The following is a 15,158-nucleotide window of genomic DNA, read 5'->3' as shown; positions in this document are numbered from 1 at the left end:
TTTATGGCTGGGCCTCTAATGGTTATCTCGCAGCCCTGCCTCTGGCAATCATGTAAGGAATAAATAGAAGCTGACACAGTAATTTACTTAAATCTTCTCCACACTTTTGCAGCATTTTCCTCCAGAGGATACCCCCGAAACAACAATTATTTGAAATGTCATGCGTTCCTGCCCCTAGGCTACCGACAAATGAACATTAAATCTATTAACAACAAAAAAAATTAAATGTTTACTTTTCTGCGAAGGTAAAGGAGAAGCTGGAGAGAGGGAGGGATGTCTCCAATAAATTTCTTCTCAATAATAAAGAGGTGTAGTTAATGTTCTCTCTAAGCAGAGTCAGCTTGCAGCCCACATCCTATGAGGACAGAGATGTGATGCCACAGAACTACCATGCAGCCTTTGCCAGGGCAGCTCCAATAGCCTCATTTTTCCAAACCAGGGAGCTCAGTTTTAGGTTGGTATTTTTGCAGATTAAGTAAGATATGCAGTGGGCCAGAAGCCGTGAACACGGTGTTCTCAGTTCTCAACCCATCTGGAACAGTGAGAGAGGAAGCATTATCCCCTGGGCAAAAGGAGGTTAAGAATATAGCTCATCTGCTTCATAGAAAGGAAAACTGCCCCTACACCCTGCAGAAGGTCTAAGCCGGAGGTAAGGCCCAGCTCCTCTCCTTTTCTGTCCCATGCTCCCACCCCTTTGCTCAGCTTTCCTGAAAACAGGTATGGGAGGGTGGGACCACACGAAGGTGGACTCAGCCCTGCACATGAGCCCTGGTGGAAGATGGTGTGAATATGGAGAGTCACTTGCATCCACTTGCTGTGGATGAAAGTTCCCATGGGGATCTGGGCAAAACAGGCTTAGGAACCAGGCCTAAAGCATGGGGAATCATTTTCCATTCTGCAAATGGGGAAGTCCAGGTCCAGAGTAGGTTAGATGCTCAACAAGATACAGTAGTAGAAACAGAAAAAAATATCCCAGCTTTATTCTGATTGCTTCATACTCTCTTGAAAACACTGTCCCCCTGCTTGAACTTTTCAATTTCCTTGTCCATTGATTCAGCCTAAGGTTCTCTTGGGAACCACTGTGTTTATACAGCCAGGAACCCATCCCTTTGACTTGGAAATCCTCTCTCCATCTGAGTTTAGGGATGTAAAGGAACCAAAAGGATCACAAGTCTTCTTGTGAATGAACTCATGAAGGAAAATTTCTCATCTGATGTTGAATGCTGCAGATCCCACAGAAAAAATTGCTTCTCTGTTCTTTTCCCCTTCTTTTCAGCAAAAGAAGCTTGGGTATAGACCTCAGAACCTTGGAGAGAGTGGCACCTCTGACATGCTGTATGAACCAATTGTTATATGGAGTGTGAACAGAAACCTGTTATCCCCCTTTTGAAGAGGACACATGAATATTTGACCAGCCTTATATTCCTTTGTGCAGAATGACCAGGCACTTAAAATTTTGTAGTCACCATGGTTCACCGTATCACCAGGTAAGTATGTCAGGTTGTGGGTTTTTTCCCTGTAGACTGGGATCCCACTTTTTGGCACTGGTTCTGATTCGCAGAGCCAGATTACAGAGGAGATATCCACTAGATCTGCTGCATTCAAGTCTCAGTGGAGCTTACTGTCCCAATCCTAATCCATTTCTTCACTGCTGTCCCAGTCCATGTACTAAGGTGCTTCATGATATGTGGATGCTCAGTCAGATATCTGTGATGCTAGACTGCTGTGGCACTTTGCATCAGTGGGAGATAGTGCTCATGTGATGATGTGTATTTGGGAGAAGATCCTCCAAGGTAGCTCTCACAGTCCTATGACATAGGCCTATGCTCTCACAGGTAGTTTATACAGTCTGATCATTCAGGTCTTCTGAGTCCCATGGATCCTCTTGACATTTTGTTTGCTACCTGCTATGATTCTTTAAGGAATAATAAGAAAGATCATCTTCCAAGTGTGTAATATGTGTGTGTCTGGAAGGAGTGAGTTGGTTCTCTACTAATAATCCTTTAACATCCCTGTGTGTTTCAGAAGAGGAAACTAGCTCATCCAAGGAATCAGAGTTTAGCTCTGGAAGAACAATTGCTTTGGGCTCTTCTCAGGCTTGGTGCAAACACTTTGCCTATTGCCTTGCACTGCCACGACTGCATAGAGAGTGTGTCCTTTGTCATCCAGAGAGAACGGGCTTTGTGGGTGTTTCCCATTTAGTTTCTGAAACAATCTCTCCCCTTGATAAGAAAGGGTTGTCTTCTTCCCCTGATCAGGCTGAGTGCCTGATGTTTAATGATACATAAAGAGCAAGGTAGATATTACATCTATGATCAGTCAGCTCCACAACATAGATACTCTGTACAGGAAATCACACAGCTTGTGATTTACAAAGCACAGGCTTCTGAATGGATCTTAACACAGACCTTAGAGTGTACTGTAGATTCTGCAGTATACACTGCAGGTGAATTCTGTCTCAGTATTGCAATGGATTGATTTAAATAGTTCCACTGCCAGCCAAAAATTCTAAGCACCATAGCACATTTATGAGTTATCCTAACACACAGAAACACCAGTGGTCTAATATATTGGGACGGACTCTTAGATAGCATATAGTATCAATACAAATTAGTGTCTGCCATTATAAACTGCAGGGCCTCAAATACGTTATCCTATTTCTAAAAAAAAAAAAAAAGCTGGAACTTTGCATTATTAAACTTCCTCCTGTAATGTCTCCACTTTGATCTCTTCTCTGGCCAGATTCAGATCCCAGTTCCTGATTTCCACCAAGGAAAGTATATAGAGAAGCTGGGTGCCTGCACTTTTTTTAAAGCTTTGTAGCGTGTTCTTGTGCTCTCAATTCCGGATAATGCTGGATCCCTTTTATCCAGCCCCTCCTCTTCCCCTTTCAAGTGCAAAGAAGACTCCTGTGCCCCCCCATCGAAGTTAAAGGGAGGCTTTAGAGAGGAAGGCTCAGCACGCTGGGGCTCTTGAGCCTGTGTTTAATCTCTTTTCCCGTTCCTCTGTGCCTCTGTGGCTTCCCTGCCAGTTTCTTTGTTGCCAAGTTTCTCATTTCCTTTTATTTGTGTGTGCGGGAGGTTGCCAGGCTCACTGGAATGCAACTGAAGTCATCTTGAGGGGACGCGCCTCGGCCCCCGCCCCGGGTGATACATGACCTGCCTCAGCCTGCTCGCCCACCCCGGGCAGGCTGGAGTGGGCTTTCCTGGCTGCAGGCAGCAGGAGAGCCAGGGAGGGCAGCGGGACAGCAGAGGTATCCACCGGCTGCTGGAGCTGGCTCGTGCAGGGCTGGTGTGTTGGATGTCATGCAGGGTGTGAGGAGGATGGAGATCGGGGGAAAAAGGATTGAGAGAGAGCACCTTGACCTCTGGGCTGCTGTCTTGCTTGGAGAAGGAGAGCAGAGACATGTGCAGACTTCAGCAGGGTCAGGGGGCCTGGTCTGTCTCAGTTCCTGCCTAACCTCAGGTGACCTCAGTGCAGTGCCCCAACTCCTGCCCTGTTCCACCGAGTGACGCTGGGCTGAAGGTGTGGCCTTTATCTGCATGCTGGGATGTGCTCTCAGGATTAATATGGGCTTCATTAGGCTCACGAAGGAGAGAGCTGGAATCAGACTTCAGGGCCAGACATAGCTCTGAGGAATTCATTGGTCTTAACAAGTGACAATAGAGACTGTGTTCATGCTATTTGCCATCCCTCCATCACGAAGGTACCTTCCTAGAAGACCTATATGTCAAGGAACATGGGAAGGGGATGTCCTGGGTGGAATGACATTAAGTTTGTCCATGGGCCCTCAGCCTCTGACTGTGTAATGTTGGAGGAATGGCTATCAGCTGATCAGGCACTATGGGTCTTGTTAATCCAGATGCCAATGTATGCACTGACTTCTAGGCTTGACCTTGGTTCTGCCTTGTGGTCTGTGATATACTGAAACTAGGAGTCGCTCACTAGAGGAGTTCCCCAATGTAAAGGAGAGCAAAGGTGTGGGATGATTTTGCGTAGGATGGGCCTGGAGTGTCTGGAACTGGCAGTTTGCTGTGTAGCAATCTGCAGCAGTCCTGTTTGGGGCTGTCCCATGGTGCAGTGTTGAGAACATTTAAGTTTTGGTGTTATTTTCTGCTCATGGGCACTGAGAGCAACAGTGATGATTAAGAGCCTTGCTCAAAAGGCTCAAAAAATTCCCCTGTGGCTGTGAGTGGTTCTTGCTGTACTGCACAGACCAGAGCTGTTAGGCTCCTGGACGCTCTGGCTAACAATCAGCATATCACTGCCCGGGTATCTGCCAAATCTCCCTGCTGCTTTGTTCAAGGAGCATTTGTACTGCCATTGTCTCTGTTCCCTTTGGACAGGCCCATGGGGTTGTGCAACTCTGAGTTTGTGCAGCGTCTACCTGGATGTAATTGTTTTGGCTTTGCACCTAGAACAGTCTGTCAGTCCACAACACTGAAACTCCTGCAGGAGACCTGGAGATTGCATCACATATCAAGGGGAAGACTGACTGATAAATATATTGCAGTGAGCAGAAAAAAGAGTCACTTGTAAATACCCTTCTATGCTTTGTTGTGGTGCTGCTATTTCAACCCAATGGTTTAAGTATCCTCGCAGAGGGGCTTCCACACTTGAATTTTTTTTCAAGATAGTTCCTTGCTGTACATCTGTCAGTTCCCGAATCGCTTTTATGGAGGATTCCTCCAAACTTTCCAATACTTTTAAAAATGAAAAATGTGTTTTCTTAACTAAGATATTGTGAAGAAAGCTTCTGATAAAGCCACCGTCTTATTCTTGTGTTAGAAACACTTTCAGTCAAGAATATTTCAAGAAGTTTCAGTTTTTGCTATATTCCTTTTCTATTCTGTCTTCTTTTATCAGATCTTTTCATTCTTGATTTTCTTCACCAGGATGACTTGCTATAGGATAGCAGAGCAGAAGGAAAGCACATCATCTAACCCCTCTGATTCTCCCCTGCTGCTGCTTGGCATCCACATATACTGTGTATTGCAAGAGAAAAGCAAGACCTGGAAACAATCTGCTGAGGGTTTCAGATTCTCTCTGTTCCTCTCTTCCAGCCCATTAGGTCAGAAAGAGAATGACTGTCAACAAGTGTTTCATCTGGAACTGTAGTCCTGGGATTTCCTTAGATTTTTACCACAGCTTGAGCTGAAGACTAGTTTCCAACTATCAGTCACTCTTGGCTGAACCTCTATTTTGATTTTTCAGAGCTGACTTCCAGCCCCTGCTCCTTTATAATACCTCGTTTGCACTCATTCAGGGTGTGGTTGGATCAGGCGCCAACTTGGAAGAGGTTCCCACTTGTGCTTGTTACTGTGTCTGGACACAACATGGCCCTAAACTGCGATGCAATTATTCCTTGAAAAGGGAGGAGGTTTTGTAGGGCATTGGCCTGGACCAACTTCTGATCAATATTTTAGAGATTTCAATAATAAAATGAAAACCAACCAGAGAGTAGCAAATTCGAAGAAGGTTGCAAATCCTTTGGAGGACAGGGTTGTAACTCAAAATAGCTTGATATGCTGGAGAAATAAACTAAACTTAGTTAACTCAGTAGATGCAAAGGCTCAGTTTACATCTGATTAAGGAATGGGGGAACTAGTGCATTGTCTAGGGGGGAGGGCAGAGCTTAAACTGTGTGGGAGTCACTAATGTTGCACTCTTGCAGTAAGAAAATGTTAGGGTCTGCATTTTATCAATGCTAAGGTCATTGCTGAGACACAAGAGGTCCCAGCAGTTCTCTGGCATAGTGCAATGGAGTCTTATATAGTGCTGAAGGCTGCCATAGGGCTGAAAAACAGGGCCTGTGAGGAAAGGTTAAGGAATTGTTTTATGTGAAAGTGGACGAGAAGACTATGCGTGTAAAAAGCTCAGTTTCCCAGGGTATAAGTGAATGATATCAAGAAGCAGGTAAACAACCATTTTCTCTGCCTGCCTGCTAACAAGCAGAAAGAAACAAGTATCCCTAGAATGGAGGGAGGTGATGTAGTAAAAGCCCTTGCTAACTGATGGAGAATAGAAGCACCAGCAGAGATCACCACACAGATGCTGGAATCTTGGCTGAAGGTGCTTCAGAATATACCTCAGCCAAGGATGGTCTGCATACATCTATCTCAACAGGAATGTAACTGGGTCATTGCATTGCCTTTTTTTCCCACTGCTTTTTCTGCATCCTTTTCATCTGCTTGAAAGCTGACAGATCAGTGGGAACTTCAAAGGAATTTGTAGTTTGAGGTTTTTCCTTTTCCCTCATGGAAAACCTCCAGAATCAATGAAAACATAGAGCACATGCTATGTATTCCCCCAACAGAAAGCAATGCTAGCAAGCTGTTGGGTACAAAATGCTTTGAAATTTCCTGTTTGGAAGACAACTGATTATCAAACAACTGTTATACAGTGCAACAGAGATCACAGTTCCTCTGGTTCTGGAAAAACTAAGGATTAAACAGGCTCCTCCTAGGGGAGGGATCGTTTGGGACAGGTGTCCCCTGCGGAGCTGCGGTACAGTAAGCCCATGATTCTTTCACCAGTCACCAGCTCCTGTGTTCCAGGCCAGGCCATTGGCAGCTCAGAGCTCTCCCCTTCTCCCTGCAACCCTGGAACATGCATGGCTCGTTAACAGCAGCCTGGCAATCAGAAGAGCCTGCTATGGCGGCAGCAGCTTTTCCAGAGCTGTCCCAGGGCAGGGCAGAGGCTGTTTGCCAAGGCGAGGTGCTCCCTGCAACAGGCTGAGATGGAGAGGGCATTGCCTGTGGATTGCCTCCCATTGCCTGTGGGAGAGGGCATTGGTCCTCACCAAATGCAACCAGCTGGAGCAAACTTTGCTTCCTTGAAAAGTGCTTCCACCTTGCAGTCCTGCCTGCCCAGATAGTCACCCTGCTCCCTGATGCATATGCAGCCAAGTGCCAGGGAGCAGACGGAGGAAGAGCCATCTGGCTTCTACCAAGCTCATTCCCACGTTGGAGCTGGGGGAGCTGCTGGAACAAAAGATGGCATCACTTGGGAGTGCCTGGACTAGAGAGTTTGTGAGTACTGCAGGAGTCTTAAGCTTGCTTCTTCCACGCTCATTGGCTTCCCAGCAGCAGGTTTCCCAAGCTGCTGCGCTCATGTGTGTTCCCTAGTAGCTGAGCTGTGGTCTCCAGCCACTCTCCCTGTCAGGGGGACTTCTGCTGGACTCATGGAAAACAACATATTTTTCCCCTCCTCAACCCACACTGCTGCCCTTGTGGTAGGACCATATGGGCCACTCTCATGGCTAGGACACCTAGGACAGCCTTTGACAAGGCTGACAGAGCCAAATCCCGTGGTGCCGGCTGAGATTTTCCTGGCTCAGGTTCTGCTTCATTCCGTGCTAACTCCACACAGCTGGGCTGTGTGGGGCTAGTCACCAGGGAACAGAGGCTGGCAGAGATGAATAGAGAATGTGAACAGTTCCCTTGGTGCCCTTTTCCCTCACTCTTGTTTCCCTCTCAGCAGGGGGAAGCAGTCTCTGCGTGGTCCTCTGCCGATTGCATCGGGGAAAGTCATTAAAAAGAATTAAAAAGGAAACAGAAAGAGACGGAAGACGGGGGAAAAAACCCAACTAAACAGCCCCAAACAGTTATAAACTCAAACAAAAGAACAACAGGATCTTCCTGCTCAAAGGTCTGGGCCACTCTTACCTTGACGGCAAAGGACAGCAGCACTCCAGCGATTTACTGGGAGAATGGAGGAAAGCCTTGGCTGTATGTCTGCTGGGGCAGTGGTGATATGGGTTGTGGGGCTGGTTGTGGAAGCTGTCATCTGATTGTTCAGATGGGAAAAAATATATATCTACAGAATTAAATTAATTACACAAGGTTGAATCATCCATCTGCTGAAATTGGCAATGGTTCGGTATCTTGGCTTTTGGAGAGGGAATAGTGTGCAAGGTACCATCCTGGGGGGCAGTGTCTCTCCTCCATTTTGCTGGGGGGAAGCATCAGCCTCTGTTCACAACTGCTCTAGCTGGGGAGCAAAAGAATGGGATGGAGCACCTGGTTCCTCCTGTCCTGTCTCCAGGGAGGATTTGAGCTCCAAGGTTACACAGTTGTGTCTGATCTGGAAAGATCTGGTTTATAATCCAAATACAGTACTATAAAGGTTTTCCCAAAATAGTTGCCTAAATTTTGAGTCTGTATTGAGATACAGAAGTCTGGGCTTTTTTGGATGCCAGCCACTCACGTGTTCTGAATTATGACTGAACATGGCCAGTCATCTTTAAAAGGTTTGATATTTGAGTTCTGGATGAGTGCTTGAAGCCTAGAGCCTGTAAAACACTATGGAGGGCTGTCCCAAAATCCTCACCATCTCCACTTTCCTCGGCTTCTGCTTCAACACCTGTCTGTACCTGCCTGAACACGTCGTGTTAGGACTCTGTGACAAAGACAGAAACTTTAAGATAGCAGTGAGATAATTTTTGCTGCGGTAAGAGTGGCCTGCAGGCTGGGGACAGAGATGGTGATGGGAGAGCATCTGAAGATTACTTGAAGAATCTCATTCTGAAGCCCTACGGGCCACACACTTGCCTGGGTCTGACACAGTCACTGGTTCAGGTTCCTCCTCAAACCATCACAGAAACCGCAGCATTTCCCCCAGGTTTATTTCTGCATGCTTCAAATGAGTTGGATTTTCTCACCCAAGTATTGGCCCCAGGAAAGCTCCTGGACCATTTTCCTATTAGCCCTCCTTGCTAGTGTTTCGCTGAGGCAGTTTGTAGCTGCAGATGTTCCTGTGCTTTGGTTACCAAGGCTTAGGCTACAACTGTTGCAGAAATCCTTAATTCTAGCACAGTGGATCCCCATGAATATGGTAGATATGTTTGTTTATGTCTCACCTAGCATACCACAAGCTGAGACGGAACTCAAAGGGGCTAACACTGGGGAGGTTTGGATCATATACTGAAATAGGTTTAGCTGCTGTGCAAAGTATGTTTTTCATTAGTGGTGCTTTTAATAGCTTGCATTAGTTTATTTACATGTACATTCTGGCATATACTGCTGTATATTAATAGGGGTCTCCACATTTATATGGTTAGCTGTATTCTTCTAGGTATAACTGTGTCCGTGTTGTTAAAGCTTGAAGGTTTATCGTTATACAGATTACCAGTATTGGGGTAGTGTCGTGTTTCTGGGATGTGCTGAGGTGTGTATTGTTGTGTGCTGGATGCATCCCTCCCTGGGGGTGTTTCTGTGGGGTGTTTTGAGGCATTCACTCTGCTCGTCACCATGGGGACAAGCGGGAGGGGGGCGGGGGGGAAAGGAACACAATTTGTATTTCTTAGTGTTGTGTGATTGTGCTCTCACAGTGCCTCAAAGTGAAGGTGCATGAGGAACTACATACCTCTGTCCTGCGTGTTTCTCTGTGACAATAATATGCACGCACACATGCACTTGCACATACAGGCACACACCCTCCAGGCTCCAGGGCGTGTAGGAGAGAGTGTGTGTGTGTCTGAATGCTATTTAAATAAAAAAGAAAGGAAGTGAATCAGGGTCGTTTCCATTTTAATTGTAAAACAGATAAGCACTAAACACTTTGAAAAAGTAAATGACTTGAGAATAATTACTATCTATTACTCTGCGTCCCAGGGGGGCAGTTGGAGGAGCCCAGATGGCTACAAAAATGGGATTTAGCAGAAAATTGAAGACATTATTCACCGTAACACATTATCAATTACCTTCATATCAATTACAATAACCTTACATTAGAAGAAGGGCCAGGAGACTATCTTCAGCCCCCAGCCTGAATAGTAATTGCACTACCCCTATGGATGGTGTGTGTATGTGTGTGTGTGTGTGTGCGCGCGTGTGTGTTAGAGAGTGGGGGGCACCACAGGGTTGTGCAGGGGTTCTGGCAGCTCCCACTGCTGGGAGGAGGGGAGGAAGAGGGTGAAAGCTGCCCAGAATAGTTTTTCCTCCCCTTCCTACAGTCACCTCATGGAAGGTTTTCTTCTGTCCTATTTGTGTGGTCTAATAGCTTGAAGGGCAGCTCATGTGGCTCCTTCCAAAAAATTCTGCTTGGCTTGCCATTTGGGATGTTCAGGGTCTCTGTGCAGACACTACTGTTTCGCACCAGCGTCCCCTACTTTCCTCTTCCCCCTCTCAGCCATTTCAGCCAAGCTGCTCAGTTTGTTAATAGGGGCTGTTGTGCAATCTGAGGTTCTTTTCTGTGTGATCTACCTTTCTTGGTGTAGCAATCTGTGCAGGAGGTGGCGGCCCTCTGCCAGACCCAGATGGGGCATCAGCTCGTGTTTCCTGTAAACACTCACAGAGAGATCAACGCAAGACCTTTGATGGCATGCAGAGAGGAACCAACCAAAAACAATTTAAAAAATCTCTCCTCTTCCTTTTCTCCAGAGATGGTGGAAGGTGTCTCAGGGAGAGCAGTACCAAGGCTGCTTCAACAGGCTGGTAGCATGAAGGTAACTCTAAGGACATCTTGTTGCCTGTGGCTGTGTCTTGTTGCCAGCTGGGATAGCCCTTGGAGCTGGTAGTATGTCAGTGCTTCTAACTGTAGCTGGCTAATGCTTCTGGCTTGCCATAGTGCCATTTTGAAATTCTCCATCCTGGATCTGGACTTGATCCAGCTGTATACCTGAGTATACATGCAACACCCAGATCTAGCTGTTGTGATCCCATTCTCTGCTGCAATCCAAACAGGTTTCACTGCCATGGCATCCTGGCCTGTGCACAAACGTGTGTGTAAGATAAGGATTCGGACACATCAGGGCACTTATGAGTTAAACGGTTGGTGACACTCCCTCTAGTCTCCCCCCTTTCCCAAATATGCACTGGAGTGTCCAGTGGGTTAGTGCAGAGAGGACTAATTGCTATTAAAAGGCTTTAATCTGGGAGATTAGTGCTGGCTCCAGGCGGTGTTTGCACATGAAGGAGATGTTTCCGATGAGATGAACTAGAATTTGTCCCTGCTGTTTTGTTGATAGAAAATCATCTTCCCCTTGGTTTTTTCTCTTTATCTCTGTCTCTCTTGCTTTCTTGTTCTCTCTGATCATTTTCTTTTGCCTTTTCCTTGAAGTTGAGCTGAGAGCTTTTTTATATCTTGGAGTGGCAGTCCTCTTTGACCTTTGGGGTCAGTTGTTTTTGCACATTCGTACAGACATGCATGTGTGTACGCAGAGATGTGACTGGAGTTTCCTGATTCAAAGTCCTGCAGGAAATAGATCCTGATCAATAGAAGTGATGATAAATATATTTTTCCTTTGCTTGCTGTTGAGCCTCTTGTGGGTCAGAGGGGCCTGCAGAACCCTTCCTATAAGATGAGTCAGGCCAGTCCCCTTCTCCTGGGCAAAGACTTGATCCAGAGACCATCAGGAAGAGGTGTTGCAGACTGAAAATCTTAAAGCTCCCTGCAGAAGTAATTAGTGGGAGGTAATTAAAAGATTATATATGGGAAGGTATGGAGCATTACTGGACCTCTGGCATGACCCAGGAAATGTCAGTATTGACTTTGATGAACATTAGATCAAACTGAATGGAAATTATTCTGATAACATGCCAGATGTGTCCAGAGAGCCTGTCCATGAAGGAGACATATTTGACCTGGGAACACAGAAATCTTTGTTCTATACTTGCTGGAGGATCCAAAAGCGGAGATGCTTGTTCTGAATTTACTGTTTTCAGAAATCCACGAGTGTCTGTCGGGTCTGACTATCTAGACAGGTAATCCCTGCTGTGCCTAGTGTCCAGTTGGAATTTTCACAGCACCCTTAGGAAGTTAAGTGCCAATTCCCGTTGAAAAGCACAAAGGAATAAATTCTGTTTACGTGTAACTTGAGTGGAAGGAACCAAAGACTTTATATCCCAAAGAATATGTGAAAACTTTATCAGAAAAGGAGGACTTGGGTAGAACACAAGGTTGCATGGTCCTTCTGGCCTAGAGGGTTACCAGAAAAAAGTTATGAAAGAGAAATGGTAAGAAGGAATGAGTGTCCTCAAATCAGTGAGGCCAAGAATCAAGGGGAGAGTTGGGCAGGGAGAAAAAAATTGGTTCAGGATCTGGGTCTTCCAGTCAAATTCTTCCTAAGAAAGAATTGCTTTTATGCAAAGCACTTTTATTCTTCTGTGCACTGTCTGAACACCGTGGGCTTTGCTCTTTTGCAGGATGCTGCTGGAATATTCCATCAGACTCCACTGTCATTATTTTTGCCGTAAGTATGTATTTTGAGGAGGTGTAAATGAGGCACTAGGAAAAAAGAGGGGGAAATTAAGTCACCTTTGTATTCCTGGAGGCTATTTGGCTCTCCAAAGGCAATTGTGGAGCCTGTTGCTTGGCAAAGTGGTGTGGTGGTGTGTTGTTCTTTGTTTTTTTTTTAAAGCATCTGAATCAGATGTGAAATGTCACAGCACTGTCCTTTTAGAACAACTTTGTAGTGGGCTGCAATTTTGTATAAAGGTAGTAATTTCTCACTCTCTATGCCCCTGCCTGAAAATCCAGACTGTTACTGTTAGCCAGCAGGAAGGCAGACCTACTGCTCATGTAAATTGCTCTAGTTCTGTTGTTTGCCCTTGTTCCCTCAACTTTGCAGATGATGCTGGTGTAACCAGCTTGAGGATCTGGCCTCTAGCATGTGTTTGTCCCATCTGCTGTCCAGCATGTTAATTTTCATGGAAGACACAAACTTGCACGGACTGTGATTTTAAGGAGGGGCCCTTTTTCTTTTCAGGAGCCAACTGCAAAGCCTCAGGGGCCAGATTCTGAAAGACAGTCAATGCCAAGATCTGGAGGAGCTGGGAACTTGTGTCCTGGCAATTTCTGGCTTGTGGTCCTATACTGACAAGACCATAAGGAAAGAATCATGTGTTAGGCATTTTTGTAAAAACAGTGATGATGTTAAAATTTTGTTGGTAGCAACATTCTTGGGGGACCAGGCTTGCAAAAAAGGGTTCAGCTGAACCCTTGAAAGAGGCCCCGAAAAATCCTCAAGGGGGTTAGAAATAGTGGAAAAGGGAGTATATTTCCACCGCCATTGTCAACTAAAGTAAAAATAATGATTTCTCAAAAAAGAAAAAAAAAGGAAGAAAAAGTAACAGGTAGAAGTGAAGGGATTTGTTTCTTTGACTGTTTCTCTTTAACACTTTTATTTCAATAGGAGCAGAAATATGTCAGGTGATGGCTCAAGTGATTTCTTCTTCCAAGTATTTGATGCTGAAAATGTTTACAAATATTAATAGACAGGCTTCTTAACATGCCCAGTGATCTTGTAAGTCTTGTGTTTTGGGTGCAAGACTGGCAATACATGAGATTTTCTAAATTATTAAACATGATATTAAAAAAAAAAAAAAGAAAAGAAAGAAAGGAAAATAAAAGGGCCAAACCAAAAAATATAAAAATATTTTGAAAGTGTCCCAAAACTGAAAATTTTTGAGTCCACCTCAAATATTGTTTATTGTGGTTAACGTTTGATAGGATACATTTCTTGATTGTTACTGCTCTTATCCAGTGCCTTACTGTGTATTTGGGTGGTAGTGTTAGTAACTCTTTATTTTTATTACATGTTTTATGAAGTTTCTGTAACTCTTAGAATCATGTGAGGATATGACAATATCAGTGGTCCATTCAGTTTGTTATCTTATCAATGTTTCTGTTCCAAGATGAGCATTAAATCAGAATAAATAGCTTGAGAACTTATTAGAAGCTTAACATTCAGAAGGTACTCAGAATCTATGATATAATTAATTATTTTAATGAATTTCAGTGAAACTTCTGGTTTTAGCAGATATGGCATACCATTTTTTAATGACTATGTTGAAAATATCACAGATAGGCTTCTGGTCACTTTTAAATGCTCATGGAAACCGATCTTTTATTGTATGTATCTCACTGCATGGTTGGAACCCCAGGGATCTACATCCAGGGCACTTGGAAGGAGCTGGCCACTCGGTGTTTGGAGAAGTGCTTAGAGCTTTCCACGTGTTGAACCTCTTCAACTATACTGGTAAAACTTCCACTTGACTTCAGAGAAATTTCAGTCATGTCCCACATCCAGGAGTGCAGTCCAGTCATGTACACGACTTGCACAGAAGTACCCCTCAAGACCATGGGAAGGCGTGTTTCTGGGGAGGGAAGTGCGCTGATGTGTGGAGTAAGCAGAAGAGATGGTGAATGGTGCAGGACCAAACTGGGAACAAGAGACTTAAAGGAGAGATATGTAAAGGACCATTGTAGAAGGTGGATTCCAAAAAATGAAAGACTCTAACACAGGCCTTGGAATTGGACAGCTCCATGGACACAAGGCAGCAGGGAGCTCACTCCGCAACTAACTAATCTCTTTTTTCCGAGCTGGAGCCAACCAAGGATGGAGCTGCTTCTTCTAGCCTGCCAGTGGCCTTAGAAATTTTAAGGAAACCTAAATTAAACCTGGCTTCTGATGGGTGTTTTGCCCTCCCAAATCCAATTAGTCAATCACAACTTTTCACTTAGCTGCAATGACTTTAATTGGATCAGAATAACAGCAGGAAGGATAGAAAATGGCAGGACTTTACTTAGCATGCAGGATGGAGCCTTGCAGCAAGGATCATCATTATCTCTAGCACAAGCTGTAGAGTTCATCAGAGGTGTAAAAATTCCATGAGCAGACCACAATATTATGTATGAAGTATTTTCATCTTCTTATAAGCTGTAAGCATCCACATGGAAAGCTGTAATAGGTGTGGTGGTCCAGCCTACTCTTCTCCCGTGTGTGTACTTCAGCCGGCAGAACTTGGCTGCATGCAATACCTCCTTTGCACTTGGTGGTGTGAAGGGGCTTTTGGACAAGTGAAAGGCCAGTGAATGTCCTCCAAGTCTTTAAAGCTGAACACAATCTTAGAGCTGGGTAGAACTGAGGCCTTTGGTGAGTGGATTATTTTTGGACTGCCATTCAAAGGTGCAGGGGCTGTAGTGAAACACAACAGCTCTAAAATATGCATTCCTGTCATGTTAGTGGACCTGGGGTAGCACCACCAGTTGAACTTTAATAGCCAAATTCCAGGGTATTAAGACAGTGACAATGCATTAGCACCAGCACAAGACTTGGCAATGACAGAGATGATCTAGCAATGCTACTAATAAGAGCTAAACTTCTTCTGAACAGATGTGTCATTGGCTTGCTCACTGGGATGTGGGAAAGAGGA

General features: G+C 44.9%; 1 long non-coding RNA gene across 2 annotated transcripts; it reads left to right on the top strand.

The window, feature by feature from the left end:
• Positions 1-1,286: 1,286 nt before the first annotated feature.
• On the top strand, positions 1,287-14,422 carry LOC127476816 (uncharacterized). Of its 2 annotated transcripts, none has more exons than XR_007906733.1 (5): positions 1,287-1,487; positions 7,480-7,730; positions 10,383-10,447; positions 12,147-12,193; positions 13,887-14,422. It is a non-coding gene; the product is annotated as an uncharacterized LOC127476816 (long non-coding RNA). The 2 variants fall into 2 exon arrangements; XR_007906732.1 differs by lacking the exon at positions 1,287-1,487 and adding an exon at positions 6,813-7,031.
• The last annotated feature ends 736 nt before the right edge of the window (positions 14,423-15,158 follow it).

Source organism: Manacus candei, unplaced genomic scaffold (assembly GCF_025592945.1).
Source record: "Manacus candei isolate 608988 ecotype Guabito, Panama unplaced genomic scaffold, ASM2559294v1 h1tg000050l, whole genome shotgun sequence".
Taxonomy (NCBI): domain Eukaryota; kingdom Metazoa; phylum Chordata; class Aves; order Passeriformes; family Pipridae; genus Manacus; species Manacus candei.
This window is presented reverse-complemented; position numbering and strand designations above follow the sequence as displayed.